The 9191-nt window shown below is 43.6% G+C and overlaps 1 pseudogene; it reads right to left on the reverse strand.

Annotated features, from left to right (window-relative positions):
- Positions 1-3946: 3946 nt before the first annotated feature.
- Positions 3947-9191, reverse strand: part of LOC101638935 — a 17562-nt pseudogene continuing 12317 nt past the window's right edge.

Consider the following 9191-nt stretch of genomic DNA (forward strand, 5'->3'; position numbering starts at 1 on the left):
CAAATCTGTCTTGGAAGAAGTATGGCCAGAGTGCTCCTTAGAGGCAAGGATGGCAAGATTTGTCTTACATACTTTGGACAGATTGTCAGGAGAGACCAGTCCCTGGACAAGGACATCATGCTTTGTAGGTGGAGGGGTGACAAAATGAGGAAGTCCCTCAAGGGGATGGATTGAGCGAGTGATTGCAACAATAAGCTTGGGTGTGGGAAAGATGGTGAAGATAGTGCAGGACCATGCAGTGTTTCCTTCTGCTGTGTGCAGGGTCACTATGAACTGGTGCCAAGTCAATGCCACTTAGCAAAAACAACAAGAAAAATCGATCCCCAAGCTTATTCTTTCAGCATCTTTTAATTACATGTCTACTTTCTACAAAATGCAAGAGCTAAAATGATAACTTAAAGCCTCATAGAGCTTTTATTCCATTTCAAAACATAAAGGATGCATGGACAAGGAAGAACTTAAGTGAAAACTCTAAGAATCCTGACAAGATTGGCACCATCTATTATGATTAGGAATTCAAAATGACCAGCATATATTTATCTACCTCATTTTTTGGCTCAAAACTGCAGATGCATTTTGGGGGTTCCATAAACTCTTCAGGATTACTTGTGTTTTCCTCCTGTCATGAAGTTTTGCATGGAGAGAATATCTGTAACTTCAACAAATGAATCTTCAATAAAATGAATCTTATCAGCAAAAAAAGATGAACAACTAAACCCATTTCCTGACTTAATTAATAAAATTTGTAGGGAAAAACAATCTTCCCACAAGTGTGTATGGTCGAAATCAACGGAGTCTCTCCTTTTTCTTTCCTACCACCCTTCTAGCACTCTTAGCAACATTCACCAAAACCCCAAACCAAAACCATTGCCTTCAAGTACATTTTGAATCATAGCAATGCTGTGGGACAGATCACAACGGCCCCATAGGCCATCGGGTTTCCAAGGCTGCCATCTCCATAAGAGCAGAGGATCCATCTTTATTTTACTAAGCATCTGGTGGTTCTAAATCACCAACCTTTTGGTTAACAGAAGAGTGCTTACGCCTTAGGCTACCATGGATGTTTAGAAACGTGCAAGCGTATTTTACATTAGTGTGCTTGACTTCATTGCGCGTTGCTTATATCGAGGGCGTTTTGTTTTGTTTTTCATTGAGGACTGTGGCAAATCTGCCTCGGGCAAATCTATTAGCACCAGTTCTCCAGCAGCATGGGATCGCTGTGTGACTGCGTCACATCTTGGTCATTCTCACAATATTTAAAACTGTCCATAACGTGATTGCACACTACAATGCAGTGAAAACAGCACTCTCTAGGCACGAGGGAACCAGAAAGAAGATCATGCATCTCTCTTGATGGTGATATTCCTTTTATTGACGTGATTTGGAAGAAAACCAGAACTATCTCTGAGGTATGTCTACTGAGTGCCACTTAGTCAGAAGTCTTCCCACAAAGTGATGCAATCAGTTTTGACATCACTGCAGTTGTTTGACCCTTAATAGATCATGATAAGTTTTCATGAATAAGCCAATATGTCCAAAGGTAACCCCCTCAACTCACGGCTCCCACACACTGATCCTGGGTGGGAGAGAGAGAAGTCATTGGTGAAGGGACCACTTTTGTTAAGGATGACTGAAAATTTTGGAAAGGAATAATAGTGACAACTACATAAAACAATGACTATAATTAATGCCGCTAAATTGTACATGTATATGCATATGTATTTTCATATATATATGGCAGAAACTGAAGAAAAATAAGAAATTTCCACTAAAATTAGTGAAAGACATAAAAGTGATTACGGCTATAATACTAAATTCTGTCAAAGGCGAAAAACTTCAGAAACCTTGGAAAACAAAGCAGTTCCATTGGGTTCCAGCTAACAGATGTGTGTGTGTGTGTGTGTGTGTGTGTGATCACTATTCCAATTGAAGTAAATAAATATCCATCTATATATTTGAACTAAAGTAATGATACGTATTTATATATTTCCTCAATCATATATACCAGAGTTTAAAAATGTATGTTTATTTTTAAAAGTGAGCGGTGGCTCTCCCTTTGAATAGATACATGGGTTAAATGAAGAGTCAGTATAAATTAGTCTTTCCATTGAACTTGACTCTTCGTGGGAGAAGTATCTTCCTTCTAATAGTAGCCTAGGCCTTCAAAGCAACATTCTAATTTCAGAACATTGCCCAGTTCCATTTAATTTTAAAAGAGATTTCAATAACTATTCAAGTCATAGCTAATATTGCCGCATATCTTGGTCTCCTCAAGGGGGAGAAAGGAAGAGAAAGACATTTTGAAAGCAGGCCTGGCATCTAAAGCATGTTTTTGAAAATGCGGCTCATGGACCACCTGCATCAGGGTCGCCGTGGTTGGTGGATAAAAGGTGCCCATTCTGAGGTGCCCGTGTTCAGAACAGAACTCTTCATAGACTATGCATTGTTAAAAGGCACTCCATGTGATTCTTACACATTTTAAAGCAACTTGCATGGCTGGGACTGCCCAAAACCAGCTCTATGACCTCAGAAGGCCTCATCTCACATTGCCAGAGATTGATCAACCATCCTATTCATTTCCTTTAGCTAGTGCACAACCTGGAGGGCAGAAAGGCTGGTGCCTGCTGGAGGCAGGCACTAAGACGGTCCCCTGTGACCACAGGCTTTAGGAGTCGACTGCTGATGAAGTCCCACTGGAGCCCAATGCCGGGGGCTGAAGCGTTCCCACTTAGCCGCCTCCCTGCTTGCATCTGTGCTACATGGTTAGCCCAGCGAGGTTTTCAGTGCAGGAGCCTGTGTTGGGTGAAGGGTGGGCTGATTCAACAGTACGTATTTCCAGGATTTATGAAAAGAACGGCCAGGGCCATAGAGTTGAAAGAAAAGTCTGGGGTTTTTTTTAATCCTCCTCGCATCATTCCACTTTTAGATATGCAGCCTGAACTGAATTTAGAAATACAAGCAGAGATTATAGGCATGGCTTCCAAAAACTTACCAATATGAATAGTTAACTAAACATGGAAATGCCTTTCCTTGTTTTTTCCCCAACTGCCTAGTCTTCACCCTCAATCCCTTAGTGTTTCGTCAGTCCCTCAAATATACTTCCAGCTCATTCTTTCCATCTTTGGACTCTCTCAAGGGCTTAGCCTTCGCTTGGCCCCCAGATGCCCTCCTACCTAACGCGCCATAACCATTGCCACCTATCATTTCCACGCTATTGACTCTCCCATCATGCACAACCGCCCACAGCATTTGCCTTTATATTCTGTTCCTCTTCTCCAAGGGCCATGGGCTCGAAGGTCTCTTTTGTTCTACCATCTTCTGCAGCAATTAGGGAAGGAACCAAAGGGCCATTGCTGTGAGTGGAAGAGTGCCGATTGAGGCAAGCGAGCCCAAGGAGAACGCTTGATGGTCTCTAACTTGCTTTGATAGAGCTGGGCTCGAGTTGTCTGTGAGTCGCAAGCCTCTTAATAGCAGCAGAAGTAAGCTCTAATCAAAAATAGTTAAATATTATTGTGTTTTCACCACGTGGCCCTTCCTTTGTTAACTGCGGTGACTGTAGCATGCCATTTAATCTCCTCAACTGTCCATTGGCAACAAGCTCCTTTGTTACCACAGTTTTTGAAAGGAGAAAACTGAGGCTCAGGAGGAGCACACACACACACACACACACACACACACACACACACACACACAGAGCATTCAGTGCAATTCCAAGTCAGACAGAGCCTCTCCGGTGGAGTAGAGTAGATGACAACATCAAAAAGCAGGGGGGGAAATGGAAAGAATTGCTCTCATTACACGTACCTTTTTTGTTTTTTTAAAAAGAAGACTCTTTCAGAATTCTCCAGCAAACATCCCTCCTAATTCATGGGTCAGCATTAGATCACATGTGTCCCCTGTAATCAGCCATTGGCAACAGGGGATAGGACGGACTCTTCTATGTTGCTTAATCTAACTGTACTTCTTTCCACAGAGCTGAGGAGAAGTCCACTTTTCCTGGACACACTCCAAATTCAAACCACTTGCCAAGTCCCCGGATGGCACAAATGGTTACTAGCCTAAAAATGGAGGTCTGAGTCCACCAGGGGATACAATAAAAGAGTCAAGTAGCCTCCACTACCCTGATAGTTGCTGGAACCAGCCAATCCTTTATGTTTCTTTGGATTGCTCCCATTCTAGACACGTGCCAAAAATAGGGTTGTACGCTGTGTGATTCCATTGGCATTTGATTTCAGAATGATCACAACCATTGGGTCAGGGTTGGGGCCTCTGGGGAGGGAGGACAACAACTTGACTCATCGTGATCCTATGTGTGTGAGTGTCGTACTGTGCTCCCAGGGTTCAATAGCTGATTGGGGAAGGCAGAGAGCCACGACTTTCATCCAAAATGCCCCCGGATGAATTCAAACTGCCAACCTTTTGCTTAAGCAGCTGCACGTGCTAATTCCTGGATACAACACAACTCTGCCTCACCCGGAACACAAGTGGACTCTATTAGGGGAGGAGCCGTCCTTGGCTGCTGGGGAGCCAACTCATAGTGGCTCTTTTAATGTTCCACCACAGCTCCAGTGGCCTCCACTGCCTGGGACCCTCCATGTACCCTCCGCGTTTCCAGACTGCACAACCTCTAGTTCCACTCTCCGAAAACACACTGCACAGTAAGCAGAAAACAATATCTAATATGTAAATATTGGACATTTTGTCAGGTAAACAATGTGTGTGTCCAATCCCGAATACATTACTCCTATTCTTAGATCATCCCATTGTGAGAGGGGAAAAGAAAACGTCATTGCCTTTCCCTCTGGGAGAGGGTTCAAATGTTTATGGAAAGATCCCCCGAACTTGTCCACCACAAACTTTCTGAAGCCCGATCTTAGGGTCCATTCACTCTGGGTCAAGTGAGCCTTTCCGATGCCCTTTCTGCTTTGCTTCCTGCATCTGCTGCTTTCTCCTGTGAGACTTTTCTCTCTCAAATGCCTTCTTCATCGACCGCAGGTTTCCGTCCGAAGAGGGCTCTGAGAATAAGCAAGGCTACAGCATGTTTTCGCTCTCTTATTTTCTAAGCCGTTCAAATCTTGACACACAGAAATCCAAGTTGCAAATTTTTTGGATATTTTCTAAATTATTCAGCGATCGTGATAAATGATACACTGACCTGGGTCACTGAGAATGTGTACAATTGGGTCATTCCTATGGATGCACTCTGTAAATGTCAGAGAATTGGGACGTGCCTCATAAAGAGAGCATTTTATTTTGGTGGAGCATCGGGTGTGCCTGGTTTGTGTTCTCAGAACCATCTGCTTTGTCTACTGGGGACTGTGGGGCAGCAGAGAAGCCACTGCCATCTCTCAGCTCCACGGTTCTGGCCCATTCATGTTTCAGGAATCACGTTTGCCCTCTTGCTGCCCCTAACATTGGGCTCTCTTTCCACGGCCTCCAGTGGCCCTGACTCCACTAATGCCCTTCCTGCTTTCTTTTAAGACACGAACTATGTCTCTGCTCTGACATAAATGCACCCCTTTTTAGAGCCATGCTTTCCCTTCTAAATCATTCTCCACTCCTTAGTGTCTCTAATCCACAGGATCATATTTTCAAGGCTAAAAGGATTATTAGAAGTTATCTTGGGACCCTCTTCCATTTTATAAATTAGAGCGCAGTAAGGCAGCTTGGTGCTAGTCACAGTCCGCCTTCATGCCTTTGGAGGCTGTCTGCTCTGAGATCCAAAGATGAGTGGAGCGGGCGATGAGGGGCAGCTGGAATAAGCAGCAGAGGAGGAGAGGAGCGAGGAACAGCAGAGCAGCGAGGAGGCCCACAAAAGATGGAGGATGGAGAATGGCCTCCCAGGGGTAAGTGAGAAACAGGGGCTCCGGGTTTGCTTGCTTTGAAGACAGAGCCTTCTCTCACAACCTTGCCTCCCGATTGTGCTCAGCACGGAATCACCGTCACCACCTTCAACTCAGGGCTTTTTTAAAGGCACTCTCATAGTGCCGGAGGTTAGACACAAGGTCAATGGTGTGAGGTCAGCAGTTCAAACTGACAAGCACCTCTGTGAGAGAAAGATGAGGCTGTCTGTTGCTGTAACTATTTTGACAACCTTGGAAAGCTTATGTATTATGGAATCACTAGGAGCCAGAATCTTCTCAATGCAGCAGGTTTAGTTTTGGGTTCGGGGCAGCACTTCATCCTTTAGAATACTCAACCATTTTCTGAAAAATGCAAATCAAGAGGAAACATAAACTATAGATTAGATTCTATTACTCATGTCTCTGGATTCGGTGCGAGCAAAATTCATATTTCAATAGTGTGTGAAACAAGAAAAGCTCAGCTCACCAGAAGCGCTGCCAGGATTCTCACGGTACCAAGCTTGGCTGCCTCTTTTGTCTGCCCTGGAGCTTTGTTTTCTCAGATTGAGGATGAACTTGGTAACAAACTTCAGTGCCTCATCAGGAGAGAAAAATTGACCTACTTTCTCTAGTTCCTACTACAAAACTCCATCAGCCTCGTGTCAATCATGTGCCCACTCTTTTGGAAAGAAGTACAAAGTTAAGGCCACGGCCATCCTGGGGTCGGTGAGACCACAGCAGCTCCTGTTGCTGGCCGAGTGGGTAGCAGACCAGCAAGGAAAGGGAGCGAGTGGGGAGGGTGCTGAGCAAGTCAAGGGCAGCCCCATCAAGTTGTCCCCTGGCTCATGGAAACCCCATGTGCTGCAGATTAGAACTGCCCCCATACAATGTTCTTGGCTGTCACCTTAATGGAACCAGTTGGGGCTTGATTTCACTGACCCACTGGGTGGATTCAAACCACCAACCTTCACATTGGCAGCCAAGAGCAAAACGCTTGCTCTGCCCAGGTTCCTTGAAAATCATATAAATATCTATGAATCGACAGCAGATGACATAGCCAAGTCATTGACAACAAATCTGACCTAGGGAGCAAAGTATGACAACCACAACACTAAACGAGACAAAAATAGTTACTTAGAGGATCTTCTTTCCACATCGGCACAGACACATAATGTTTTCCTTGAACTGGTGGCACTTAATGCAAAATGAGCTTTGTCTGCCCCTGCTGTACTGGTCGCAACTTCAGTCAATGTACAAGGGAGCTTCAAGAGTTGGTGGGAACATTCCTTTATTTTTTCACTCCATTTTCTGTACAAGCTTTTTGAAGACCCTCAGTACGTAGCTATGGTTAGATTCGATGCAATAGGCCTAATCCTGAAGGCCTCTGAATATGGATACACACACACAAAGTATATCACGACCCATTCACACATTTTATTCTTGCATGCATTAGGAAGGCCAGCTCAAAGTAACTAAAGAAAAAAAAGATGCCATAAAGAAGTATATGTTCGAGAGCTCAGGGCAGCTCCAACCTTGGTTGGGGAATTATTGTCCCCCTGATGGTCTTAGACTCCTATTGATACTGAAATTAAATGCATAGCCTCTACCACTCTGGTGGTACCCATAGAACAATTTGAACTGTATTTTCCCCAATTATTTAATAAACGTAAGAATATCTAAAATTTGACTTATCTTTGCATGGAAAGAATAGGAGAACGCGATTTCCTTTTACAGTAACAGATCGGGCATTATTGGCTAGGGCTCCTAGTAGCTGACTGTAGTATCAAATATTGCTGGTTGAAGCCAAAGGGGATTTATTAGAGAGCATTAAGTAGCATACAAATTTTCTGGCAATGCCAGGGAGAGAAATTGGTGTTATATAGCCCAAAATAAAATCAGTCGAGAGAAAAGAACCTCTAGACTGCAGAATATTCTAGCAGACAAGTCTGGTGGTAAGAAATTGTCAAACTGGGCGTCCAAGGCACTGGGACCTGAACCAAGGCCAGAGTTACCCCCGCCTCCTCCTGCTCTGTCTCTTCTTGCAGTGTCCTCAGCTCATTGTGTCAGCCTGGGAGAACCCGGCCACACACAAGCTCCCAGGGTACCTGGGAAATGCCTATCTCAAGTACACAGAGCTGTGCCTTAAAAAAAAAAAGTAGATATTGAGCAAGGTGATCTAAAGTGTCTGCCTCTTATCCTTAAACAATGGGATGATTTTCAACGTTAGTGTGCACTTGGATCTATGTGGATGGGGTTAATTTTTATGCCAATTTGGCTAGGATCTAGTATGCAGTTATTTAATCAAACATTAATCTAGTGGTTGCTATACTGGGACTTTGTAGATATGGTCATGAATTACAGTCAGTTGACTTTAAGTAAAAGTGATTATCTTTGATAGTGGGGGTGGGCTTGGCCAATCATTTGAAGACCTTAAGAGAAAGGGTTTCCTAGAGAAGAAAAATGTGACTTCCACACGGCAGCATCGGTGTCTGCTGATTTTCCACTCTGCCAGTCTATCCTGCAGATTTCAGACTTGCCAACTTCCTCAATCACCTAAATTCCAAGACACAAACATTGAAAAGTCATATACAAAATAAATACAACAAATAAATACATATATCATATTTGTTCTCTTTGTCTAGACAGCTCTAATACAATCTATCTAGACTATTTAATGGTGGCAATTTCCATAGTATGTATGTGTCATGATTCATTCAATATGTGTCTGTCAATATAGGCTATTCTGTGCCACATAGGAGGAGCCCTGGTGGTGTAGGGGTTATGTTTGGAACCACCAGTAACTCCGCGGGAAAAAGACTGGGCTTTCTATTCTCGTAAACAGTTACGGTCTCGGAAAACCCACTGAAGGCCGCCGTGAGTCAGCGTTGACTCGATGGCAGTGAGTATGCTATCATAACAAATAAATTAAAAACTCTCAGGTGCTGACAATATAAATGCTCTTCTTTATGAAACTCTGATATGAATAGGAGAGCCCTCTCCCTACTGTAACTATGCCATTTGGGCCACTTCTACCAAGGTCCTTAGAAGAGGAGAAAGAAGGGTGATGCTCCATCAGACTGCCTCTCTTCATCATTGACCAGAAGGAGCCATGTGGTCCCAAAGAGTTTGGAAAATGGAGAGGAGAATATGAAGAACTGACAAGCACTAACGCATTCTCCTGTATAACTTTCCAATTCTGAAGGATGTTTGGTGTGTTTCTTTTCAAATTTTTATTGCAACAAATGAAGAAAAGAAGAGGAGAAGCATGAGAGGCAGGTTGGAAAGAGGGAGAAGGAAAACACATTCTTTGTAGTGTGATTCCATTCCTGAAGGATAGATTTCCAAATG

The sequence above is a fragment of the Echinops telfairi genome, unplaced genomic scaffold (assembly GCF_000313985.2).
Source record: "Echinops telfairi isolate 266 unplaced genomic scaffold, ASM31398v2 ScPeMD7_10;HRSCAF=50, whole genome shotgun sequence".
Taxonomy (NCBI): Eukaryota; Metazoa; Chordata; class Mammalia; order Afrosoricida; family Tenrecidae; genus Echinops; species Echinops telfairi.